At 29.9% G+C, this 12,723-nt stretch overlaps 1 protein-coding gene across 1 annotated transcript in view; it reads right to left on the reverse strand.

The window, feature by feature from the left end:
* The window catches only part of elm (calcineurin like EF-hand protein 1 elm), a 33,503-nt gene that overhangs the window by 20,641 nt on the left and 139 nt on the right, over positions 1-12,723 (reverse strand). The window lies entirely within an intron of this gene.

Raw genomic sequence — 12,723 nt, forward strand, 5'->3', positions numbered from 1 at the left:
ATCCAAAAGTTTCTTTTATAGTTTATTTTGCAAGAATATATTAATATTTTTGATTTTCATTACACTACTGCTATCAAATGTACTTTACATTAAGATAAATCAATCTAACATAATAAAAAAGCAAAAAATACCATTGATGCTCTTGCAAAATTAACTATAAAAACAAATTATCAACCTCACATAATATTAAATCCATGTTAGTTTATCATTAATAAATAATTGATCTATTTCTAAAATTCATAAATCCAAACAAAAACATTTGAGATGTAAAAAAATTGGGCCAAGTAAAAAATTATGACAATTTAGATTACTGTCAAATTTTTTTCTTAGGAATGTTTCTTGATAAAGATAAGCTTGGTACTTGAAAGTGAAATGTAGTAAATAATAACACTAGTAAAAATCTTGTGGGTACCACTTTAAAGTGCCATCCATGCTTATCTTTACAAAAGTAAAAGTCCTACAAAAAAAATTTGACTAATCTAAATTGTCATAAATTTTTACTTGGCCTAATTTTTTCACATCACAGATGCTTTTGTTTGGATATCAACTTTTTTTGGCTAATGATTGTGTTATTACATCAAGATATACCTAAAACAATGATATACAGTTCGGTCGGTGCTCGGCAACGGCAACCGACCAAATGCTCTCAATATGCTGTTTGTTAAAATTGTTATAAAAAGTCTGAATAAAAATCATTAATTTAAATGCAATTTTATCCTTATAAGCATAAAATTAAGCAATAAAAGTACAACAGCTCTATGGGGGAACCCTGTGAACTTTGACCAATTAACCTGGAAGTTTCACAAGCACCTTACTGATATTGAGGGAGGCTTAAGATTAAAATTTTAGCTTTCTAGACCCAATAGTTTTCTCTCTAAGTGCATATGCAGTAATGGATTAAGAAAAGGAGAAAAAGAAAATCAAATTTTTGACCATACAAATAATTTTGGGTCAGTTCAAAATCCTTTTTTAATATTCTAGCTAGAGACAGATGGTTAACAATTTTAAAACTGACAATATGATATTAAAAATTTGATTAAATCAAAAAATTTATCCTTGAAACTTTGTTATTCATACAGATATGCTAATTACGACGATTTCCTAGTTTTCCACCAGAGGCTTGCAGATGTTTATAAATACAACTGATTTGTACCCGAGTGATATTGTGAAGAATTTTAATGCCGTGTCGTTGACGTCAAATCCAAGAAAAGGTTGGCATCAATTGTATATTGTATGTATTTTTTAATATCATGTTGTCAGTTTTAAAGTTGTTAACCATCTGTCTCTAGCTGCAATATTAAAGGATTTTGAACTGACCCAAAATTATTTCTATGATCGAAAATTTAATTTAATCAAAAAATATGGTTTTTTGGTGACTTTTGCAATTTTCAATTGCTTATATTTCAACAACCCATTTATAGAAAAAAAATCTGAAATTTTACACCCTAAGAAAATAATTATTTTTTGAATGAGATATTAAGGGGTGGAGAAATTTACTCCCAAAAATCAACAATTCCGATTCCTGTATACATAGTCAGTTGTAACTTTTTACTTGCCACAGAATCACTGTCTTGATAAAATTTCTAACACTTAATAATGTGTTTGAAGTACTATCATTTCTTTTTAATAACGACAAAAATATTTCATATTTAATACTATTTCAGTTATTATTTAATTGGTTATGAAAATTAAACTTGCTCATTCTTACTAAACTATTCAAATTTTAAGCTATTTTGCTTCTAAATTACTTTATATTATATATTTGTAAACATTACACTCAAACCTGTTTTTGTGCGGTCTTTTTTTGTGCGATTTTTTATATGTGCAATGTGTTTTGTGCAATTATTTTTGTGCAGGATACCAATTTGATTGAAATTCATATACCGCACACAAAAAAATCGCACAAAACAACTCGCACAAGTAAAAAATTGCACAAAAAAGACCGCACAAAAACAGGTTTGAGTGTATAATAAAGTCATTTTCATAACCATGATTTCAAAGAATAGAAATGGAGATTATTATTAATTAGATTAATGATGTAATATTTAAAATGTATCAAATACAAAAAGAGGTGATTGGATCAATAGCAAAAGTAAAGTTTTGACAAATTGTTTATAAGATGATGGATCTATATGTATATATCTAACATGTTATAAACATATACAAGTATAAACTACATTAATAAGGAATATGTAACAGATTTGGAAATTATATATTTTTTCTTCTCTCTTACTTCTTAACTGAAAAATCCAGCAACAAGCTGCATAACTTTCCTGGCATTAAAGTTAAAATTGTTTGTGACACCATCTTATCAGATTTTATTTTAAAAACTTTTTATACATTAATTACTATAAAATGACAAAAAGTTTAATTTTGAGGATAGATATAAGTTTATAAAAACATTGTAAACGATAACACGAGTAAAATCTTCATTAAGTCCAAACCTACTCTAGATACGACATACGACCTCCCTCTATCTTCCCACCCCTTTGACCTTTAACCACCAATATTTAATAGTATTAACCCCCCTAATACACAAATCTTCCTGCAAAATTTCAGAAACTTTTAATAAAAGGCACAAGAGTTATTAAGCTTCAAAGTGGGTGAAGAAAATCATGCACCTCACATACGCTAACATCCTAATTTTTTTGCATTTTGACATTTTAGGGTCCCGAGTCCAAAATGAAAAATCTTTTTTAACCAATTCCTATACTTTACCCCTGTTATACATAACAGCAGCAGGAAAACAAAAAAAATCAATGATATCTGAAAATGATTATACACACTACATTTTTAAAAAGTAATTAATTTTTTCAATAAACTGTAGTCAACTTTTATATTATTACTTATAAAACTTAAAATTACAATAATTTTAATACTTTCTAAGTTTCAAATGCAGCAATAATATAAAACTTGACTACAGTTTATTGAAAAAATTAATTACTCTTAAAAATGTAATGCATATAACCATTTTCAGATATCATCATAGTTATTGAAGTGTTTTTCCAATTCAACAATAATGAGAAAGATTTCCTTGCAAGTTTCTTACGTGAGTGACCAACAACAACATGAGAAATGATGGCACTTCGTGAGTTTAATGGCAAGTTTCTGTAGCACTTAATGAAGTTGGGTCTGTATTAAAGTACATTATATTGAGGTTTGAATGTACTTGACTTTTTTTTACATTAAAAATCAATACCACATAAATATTGTATGTTGTTTATTTAAAAATAGAATACAAAAATTCTAGCACTTCAAACCAAAAATCTAATGCTAAATGTTGAAATTTAAAGATCTTTTAGTTTTTGTAGTCTCTAGAAACTACTAGTTAACTACATTTAAAATACTTGGAAATAGAACACAAAACATTAGATTGAATTAAAATAAAGTTCTGTTTTCATTTCATTCTTATAATTTAATACTTGTATTCTGAGAAAAAGTTGAAAAAAATATAAAAGTTTCTCAAATTTTTCATTCAACAATTCAAATTTCTCAAATTATTTAAATTAAATTAATAAATTTATTGAGATGGCACCTAACACCTAACTCTAGTGCCAAATTGTCTTATAAATTTATTATTATTATAGCCATTTCTAGCCCGATAATATTCGGCTTTAGTTGGACGATAGCTTTTCATTCAACATTCCTCATTGTCATGCATGCATTGCATGGTCAGGGGTGGACAACCTTTTAAAAGTGTGCATGCCAAAATAATCAAATCTGTGATGCAGAATTTTCACTTGTCAATTGAAATTTTTGGGAGCATATTATTATATGGTGTCTTAAGTATTGAGTGCCATCTCACAGTTGGTATTGACCAAATTCAATCTCTCATTGTGCCAATTATATACTGTATTATACAGGGTGCATAGGAAAGTCCCTTTAACCAGAAAATTCTTGCGAACAGAGAGCTACAGCTCTGCAAGTGAGGTAACGGTATAGTAAAGCGACTATGCCCGACCTAATGCAAACGACAGCAGCGCCCCTAGTGATGAAATTTGGAAGATAGGCAGTGCAAAACAAAAACGAAAACAGAGCAAACTTTCCAATTAGAAAGTTTTAGAGCATCAATTAATTAGTACGAAACAACATGTGGTTCACACGGCTAAGATAAATTGTCGCCTGTGTACCCAAAAATGTCCGAAAGCAACGCATGCCATTTTGTGTAAATGTTTGAAAAGAATAGACATAGGTATGAAGAAATACGCACAATTTATTGCATAAAATACTTACTGTATTTACTGTATATTACTGTACTTACTGTATATGTTTATTGCATAAGTACTTACTAAAGTACTTATGTCAATACAGTTTGATAACATCACACAAAAAACAATGGAAAGGCAAACTGTCACACAGTGATAACAAGTTAATGTCGAGCATGTTTGAAAAGTTTGCCATTGCTCACAATACACGTGAGTAATTCTGCATGCATGTTTCTCGGCGTGGAAGGTGTCACACTATTGCAAGCATCTGTAATATGACGACGTAGATCCAGCAGACTTGTATGTGGAATTGCATAAACCTGATCTTTTATGTAACTTCACAGAAAGAAATCCAATGAAGTGAGGTCTGCCGATCGTGGAGGCAATAGTGTGACACCTTTCATGCTGAGAAACGTGCAAGCAGAATTACTCACGTGTATTGTGAGCAATGGCAAACTTTTCAAACATGCTCGACATTAACTTGTTATCACTGTGTGACAGTTTGCCTTTCCATTGTTTTTTGTGTGATGTTATCAAACTGTATTGACATAAGTACTTTAGTAAGTACTTATGCAATAAATATATACAGTAAGTACAGTAATATACAGTAAATACAGTAAGTATTTTATGCAATAAATTGTGCGTATTTCTTCATACCTATGTCTATTCCTTTCAAACATTTACACAAAATGGCATGCGTCGCTTTCGGACATTTTTGGGTACACAGGCGACAATTTATCTTAGCCGTGTGAACCACATGTTGTTTCGTACTAATTAATTGATGCTCTAAAACTTTCTAATTGGAAAGTTTGCTCTGTTTTCGTTTTTGTTTTGCACTGCCTATCTTCCAAATTTCATCACTAGGGGCGCTGCTGTCGTTTGCATTAGGTCGGGCATAGTCGCTTTACTATACCGTTACCTCACTTGCAGAGCTGTAGCTCTCTGTTCGCAAGAATTTTCTGGTTAAAGGGACTTTCCTATGCACCCTGTATAGTTGGCACAATGAGAGATTGTACTTGGTCAATACTAACTGTGGCTATTTTAGGGGAGACAGATGACAGGAGGAGATAATTCTGTGGTCATTTTGCTATACACGAGAATACTTAAAACTGATAAAATTTGTACAGCATAATACATCATTTTTCCTTGAAAATAGCATTTGTGTTAACAAAAGTGAATTCTCTATAGCACGGATGATAAACCTTGGGAAAATAGGGAAGATTGGAGGATTCATCTATGGATTTAATAAGTCAGTCACATACATTTTTACTTTGACAGAGTTTTCTGGAGTGTCGTAGGATTTGAAGTTCAAGTTCCAAGCAAGTTTAATGGAGCCTTGACAAAAGGTTTAAAAAAACCAGTAGACAAAAGTTTTTTATATAGAGAATACTACCCCACCTATCTCTACTAAAATAGACACAGTTAGTATTGTCCAAGTAGAATCTCTATCATGCTAAGTATGAAACACAATAATGGCTACCTGGTGAATGATTAAACTGAATGGAATAAAAGTGATAAGTCAATATATACCACAGATAGATGTCCTGGAAACAGGAAGTTTCATTTTTCTATTACTTATTATTACTAAAAAAGTTGATAATGTTTGTTTGTTTATTGCATTTTTATTTTGTATCACGATACTCAATGAAATTGTATTAAGTTGAATATACAACTTTGTAAAGACGTCGGATATTCAATTTTTAAAGAGAGTCCTAGGTCACATGCCAGAAAAAGTCATTAGCATACTATGTTTGGCACATGTGCCAAGGGTTGCCCACCCCTAGTCTAGGTGTTAAAACTTTTCACAACAAAGAAAACAGATGTTCCACTGTGGCACTTCTGGAAAGAGTAGGGCTGTATTTTAAAACCTATTCTTTACATACTGATAGTTGTGTAACACACAAACTAACATTATTACTTTCTAAATTTCTAGTTTTCATAAAAATTCCTGCCAACTATTTAAATTTAAGAAGCAGAATAATAAGTAATGGCTGAAAGCAAGTACATAAAGTAAAAATATACTTAAATAGCAAGCCATGTATTTTCTTGAACATGTGCATGGCAAAGCATAACAAAACCTCATTGGTTATTTTTGTTTGAGTTTGACTGTTATGAACTGGCAATATTAAAATTTCAAAACACTATATTGCTCAAAAATGAGTAAAAAAAAATGAACCAAATTTGTTGACTTTGACAAAGGTTGCATCAATCTTCATAAAAATCAAGATATATTTACTCTGTTTAATATATTAACACAATATATTACTCAAAGGCAACAGTATCGTGAATTAAAAGAAAATAGCTATAGAATAGAGAGGTTAAAACTAAACATTAACTAATAGTTTGATTAATAAATTGTAACTAGTAATTAACTATATTGAGATTAGTTAACTTAGTAGTTTAATTAACATACATTAGTAGTTAATTACTTCCCATCTCTAATAGGCAAAAATACCACTTCCAATCCTCATTTAAAAGTTGAAAATATGTTTGACAACTGTTTATAAAATGATAAACATAGCTTTATGCTGTTGGTAACAATAGATAAAAAAAAATATATCATTGCAGCATTAATTACAAGTAAAATTTTTAATTACATAAAGAAATCAGTATTTATTTTAAATTATAGCATATGTTAGTGATAATCAAGATAGTATTTTTTTAACCTAATATTTTGTAATATTTTCTTCAACTCAATTCTTGACAGAAATTGCATTACAGTATTTCAAAACAGTAGTTAAGAAAATTGTGATGAAAAAGAATTTCTCTCTGTATGTTACTATAAGCATTTTTTTTAATTTCTTAATTTTTTTAACATTAATGCAAGTTCATATATCAACATACCCTAGCATTTACCATTGTTATAAAAATTGACATGCTTATCAATTACATAATATATTTACATATCAAATATATCATTATAATGAGATGTTAAGACAACAGTTAATTGCCATCTTATATTTATTTATATTTCCAATTGCATAACTATTAATTTATTTTATATTAATACTAAACTAAGACTGCAAACAATAATCAAAATAAAATTACTCTTTTGTTCAGTGTAAGGTTTTATTTGTAATATTAAATCTTATAAGTTTTGTATTTCAATGCCTTACTTTCAGCAAACTATTGTATCATTTCTACTGGAAAATTTAATATTTCGTGTATTATTTTATCATAATTATATATTTTCACTGTCTTATAAGTAATGCTAAGAAATAATGCATGCTGATTAATTAGTAGAAATCAATATTTAATCTCTTAATTTCTAATAATAATTTTGATACATAGTTTTTGGTCAATAATCAAAGTTAAAAAATTCAAAGAAAATATTTTATCAAAATTTTAAAAATATACAAGTAAATAAAACTATTATTTAAAAATATTTATAAGTTTTTCAGACTATAAATCATTTATTAAGTGAACTTTATTTAATGGATCACTTAAACTTTAAAGAGATACAAGTTTTAAATTACTCCTAACAAAAATTATTGATGTTTAAAAATTATTTATAGATTCATATATAAATTTAGTAAAATAAGCTACTCATTATTTAATACTTTTCTCTAATTATCAATGTAAAAATAAACCTGAAGGACATTGAAAGTTTAATTTGAAACTTATCATAAGTATCATTCTCATAATCACAATTCTTTTAATAGCACAGAGATTTGCAAGTTAAAAATTAGTTAGCTCAAACTGGTCACGTTCTAGCTTGGGGATGGGCAACCATTTTCTATGTAAGGGATGCATTTTAAAACTTTTGAACTGACGCATACAAGAGAAAAGAGAAAAAAAATGCCGGTAAACCACAATTATTTATTCATATATAATTATAAATTAGCATAGGTATACTTAATTTTGCTTCTGGAACTGATGTAAACGTAATATGTCGGAAATATTTGGTTAAATATTAGTCACTGCTAGTTTTAAATTAGTTTCGACGTATCTGTTAGCCGGTTTCTTGTTTTAATTTTTACTAAATTCGTTGCGGAAAAACTATTCGCGTACGTAAGTCGTAGAAAATAACATTTTAATTTTTGCTGCACACTTCCTTAAGCTGGGAAATTGATATATTTATTCTTATTTTCTGCGACGTGAGCTGCAAAAAATATTAATGCGAGCCGCATGCGGCCGGGAGGCCGCGGGTTTCCCGTTCCCGTTCTAGCCCGTATTTTAAAAATTTGAACTTTTATAATAATTTAGGAAGAAAACTAAATAAATCTTCAATCTAACTTAAGTTTAATATTAAATTATTAATAAAAAATTAAAAATTAAGTTTTAGAAATTTAATATTATTTCTAAAAAGTGTGCAATAAAATCAGCAACATTCACACAATTACAACAGATAAATTATTTCATTCCATATCTTATCAAATAGCATAAGAAATTAAATTACACATCATATAACATGCTGATAAAGCATATTTAATAAATTACATATATTTAACTAAACAGTACATATAATAGTGATCATCGTTTGTAAATACTGTAACCATTCAAATTAGACTACAAATATATAAAACCACCTCACAAATATTTATCTATTATTATTATTAATTATTTTATTTTCTGCTTTATTTGATTTATTATTTGTCCTCAAATATGAACACAATCTTTATGTGAAAGTAGTGTTGTTTATTTTGTTTATATGAAATATAAAAGGAAATATTTGAGAAGTTATGTCATTTTCAATATAAAGTTATTCTTTATTATTTCTTGGAACAAAAAAGGAGAATTCTCTAAGGAAAGAAGTGACTTGTGTTTACATTCAGACTTAAATGACCGACAAGATTTACAAACTATTGCCTTTCTGTGCACAGAAATACAGAACTTGAAGGGATATGGAAATAACCTCACCAGGATAACGAAAAGAAGACAGATTTTCCATCACAACAGACAACATCAATGTGATAATTATAAGAAATTCATATTCTCTAAGACAATGGCACTAATATATAAGAAGTTGGCCAAGAAACGCAACATTTAAAATCATTTACAAACACAATATACAAGATCATAAGGGATCCTGGACACACACTAAACAGGTTTATAAATGATACCTGCCAGGATCAGAAGTGCCAATATGATGACAGCATGCATACATTACACAGAGAGGAACTTTGTACAAAGGTTATATGAACACAAATATGATGCACACAATCAGTAGATGAATACCGTATTAGCTAACTTTACAAGCATAGAGAACAGTTCTGTAGGAAAATGCTAAAGTCATATGTTACATCACATCCTCAGTCCAGGGTTTCATGGAAAAAAAAAATAGAGATTTATAAACACGAAATAAAAAGAGTTTGCCTAAACTATAGAGATGCAGACTCTCTTGTGATAGAAGAAGACATAGAATGGGACAATATGCATAGAGATGATCATCAACATTTTATTTTGTTTTATTTCTTGATTATTTTATGTTTACATTTTAACAGTTAATTTTCAAATTTTGAATTCATTCCGTCGTAACATTCTATTTCCTCATATTTGACTTCCTGAGGATGGTTGTATTAATTAGACTAAAAACATTAGGAAGTCTAAGTTTAAATAAAGAATCACCATTTCTTGGTTTTGAGTTGTGCAAAACAGTATTGAACAGCAATGTGGGTACCTTTATTTTGTCACATTCACTGTAGATAGGTTTTTCAAACTCACTATAGTTGATTGAATTTTGTGCTAAATAAAAATCAATGTATTTCTAAAAAACCAAAGTACAACTTGTATCATCACTTAAAAATTATCTATACTCTACAACAATGGTTCTCAATCTTTTCGAAGTCGGGAAACAATAAACTTTTACGTTGTTTTCCACAGGATGCTAAACTTTGACATGTTTTTTGCAGAACACTTACAATACATCAGCTTTAAAGCAGGGGTAGCAAACCTTTTTGAAATCGAGCACACTCGGTCTAGTAGATGACGACATTGGCATTTGCTAATTACATTCCCATACAAAAATTATCTTACATTGTATTGATTTTTCTTTTGCAACAATTTTTAATTGTATATTTATTTTTTTGCAGAACACTCGACGTGGCTTCGTGGAGTGGTTCTCAATTCGTGGTCCGCGCAAAATCATCACATAAAAAACCCTGCGTAGTCTTATTTAGGCACACATTTATTAAAGTTATAGGATAGTAATTACTATCTACCAAAATTAAAAATCAATAAAACTAATGAAAAAAATTGTTTTGCTGGTCTAAAAGCTTTAAAATAACTTTTTTATAGCTTTCAGACCATGGGAAAAACTGATTATAAATATAATCAAGACATTTGAACAGTTCCCATAACTATCAGATGACTGCACACAAATCTAAGAGTATTTACATTTTAAGTAATAAAGACCATTCAAACAGCTGCAGCCTTTTTTAAACCCTTTTTTAATTTTAGTCAGGGGCTGATAGATGACTTGAATATAAAAAACCCAACAATACACCACTAAAAACAATAAAAAGACAAAAAAAAAAAAAAACTATACATAGATGCTGACCTTCTACTGTAGGATCTGGCACTACTAAACAGATTAAAACAGAACTAAATGTTTTGACGGTGATCAGGTCTAAAAGTCATAATTGATGTTTAACTTGATGCTAGAATCCCCTAGTGGAAATCTGGTGCTAAAGAAAAATTTACTTAATTCCAAAATTAAAAGAGGACTTAAAACTGCAACTTGTTTGAATGTCCTTCATTACTTAGAGCCGCCGCAAACTACAGGAAGCAAGAGCTAGCGTACTCTCGGTTGCGCTCCTAAGCCCCGCCTTTTTTCCCATGATGCTATGGGCTATTTTTGCTAGGTAAGCTACTCGAGCACGAAGCAGCCGCAAACTACACAACGTTTGCTCGCGTAACTAGTCCACATGACGTGGAATCCAGATGTGGATTGGCTATAGAACAAAGATTTTATTATAACCTATACTTGTCAGTTTTCGTTCCGTCAGTTATTATAACGGAACCTATCTGTCAGTTTTCGTTCCGAACTTTGAAACAGAATAGGAAAAATATGCCTATTAGTTAAGCTTAATTAGGCTTAAGCCTATTTATAAATAACTATTTTAATATACAACGTTTATACCATTTTCTTTTCAATACTGAATGTATTAATCATGTAATTTACGTACATCGATAAAATTCTATTATTTCTTTTTCGACGTGTGGCATGTTTATGTAGTCATCCATTTTCCGCTGCTCTCTCTTGCTAGCGTAATGCTCTCGTTGTTGAATTCTGTGAACAGCGAGAGTACTCTCGTATTGCTGCTCTAGCAAAGGAAAAACCACGTGAGCAAGAAGAGAGGGGCGGAGCCTTTGACGTCATCGGTTGTGCTAGGGCACATTTGCTAGCATTTTGCCCTCGCAAAGTGCTAGTTTGCGGCGGCTCTTAAAATGTAAATAATCCTGGGTTTGTGTGAAATTATGTAAATTCTTCTCCAATCATCCAATTTCCAAAGGACTATCACCAAAGTAACCATTTATAACTAAGTACAAGTTTTAAATCTGACTGCCATTGTTAAGACATTTAGCAAGACAATGTTTCAATCTGTTTAGTGATGTCAGATCCTATAATAGAAGGTTGGCATCTATGTATAGTTTTATTGTCTTTTTATTATTTGTAAAGGTGTATCGTCAGTTCGTTCCTTTTTTAACAAAGGTTTTCGTCTTCAAATCATCTGCTATCGGTCCTTAACTGGAATTAAAAAAAGATTAACAGACTGCAACTTGTTAGAATGGTCTTCATTACTTAAAATTTATCACATAATATTGAAAAAAAAAGGAGTTTCTTTTTAAATAAAAGCATCTAATTTACAAAATAAAAAAATTAATAATTGTACACGCCACACCCAAATATTTAGACAGTTAAGTATAAATATTCAAATATAACATTTCCATAACCGAACACGCAAATGCCAAGTTTCGACTCCACAGAGGACTCGTCACGCGCCGCCGACTTAGCGACGAGTCCCACAAAACTCGCCACTTACGTATTCAATTACGGTAACATTTCAAATTTAACCCGGTACGCCGGAGGAGGTCTTCCACACGAGAGACGACCGAGTATTATTTATATCTATAAATAAAACTACTTCACGTAACGGCATTATGCCCCAGATACATTTATTAAATAACATTCATCCAATATTTGTATTTTGATTATTCATCTATAAATTTCATTGCTTCAGTCAATGTTGCAAAACTGCAGTGTGTTATAACTGACTAACATTAAATAATTATAAAATTATTTAATTAAAGAATAAATAAAAACACAATATGCATATGCTTATGTTAATTCATTTGAAATTACAGCTGTTCTACATGAAATATAGAAATTTTTGCTTTCAAATAATGATAATGCAAACTCCACGAAATCGACTAAAAACTGGAGCTGACCCGAATATTAAGCGAAATAAGGTTAGAATTAACAAGGCAAAATTCGTGTTAACACTTCCAGACAAATTCATCGTAGCGCAACTAGCATAGTGGTTGGGCGAGGTTAAAAAATATATAATCATCTTAC

Source organism: Centruroides vittatus, unplaced genomic scaffold, assembly GCF_030686945.1.
Source record: "Centruroides vittatus isolate TY-2023 unplaced genomic scaffold, ASM3068694v2 contig_392, whole genome shotgun sequence".
NCBI classification, from domain to species: domain Eukaryota; kingdom Metazoa; phylum Arthropoda; class Arachnida; order Scorpiones; family Buthidae; genus Centruroides; species Centruroides vittatus.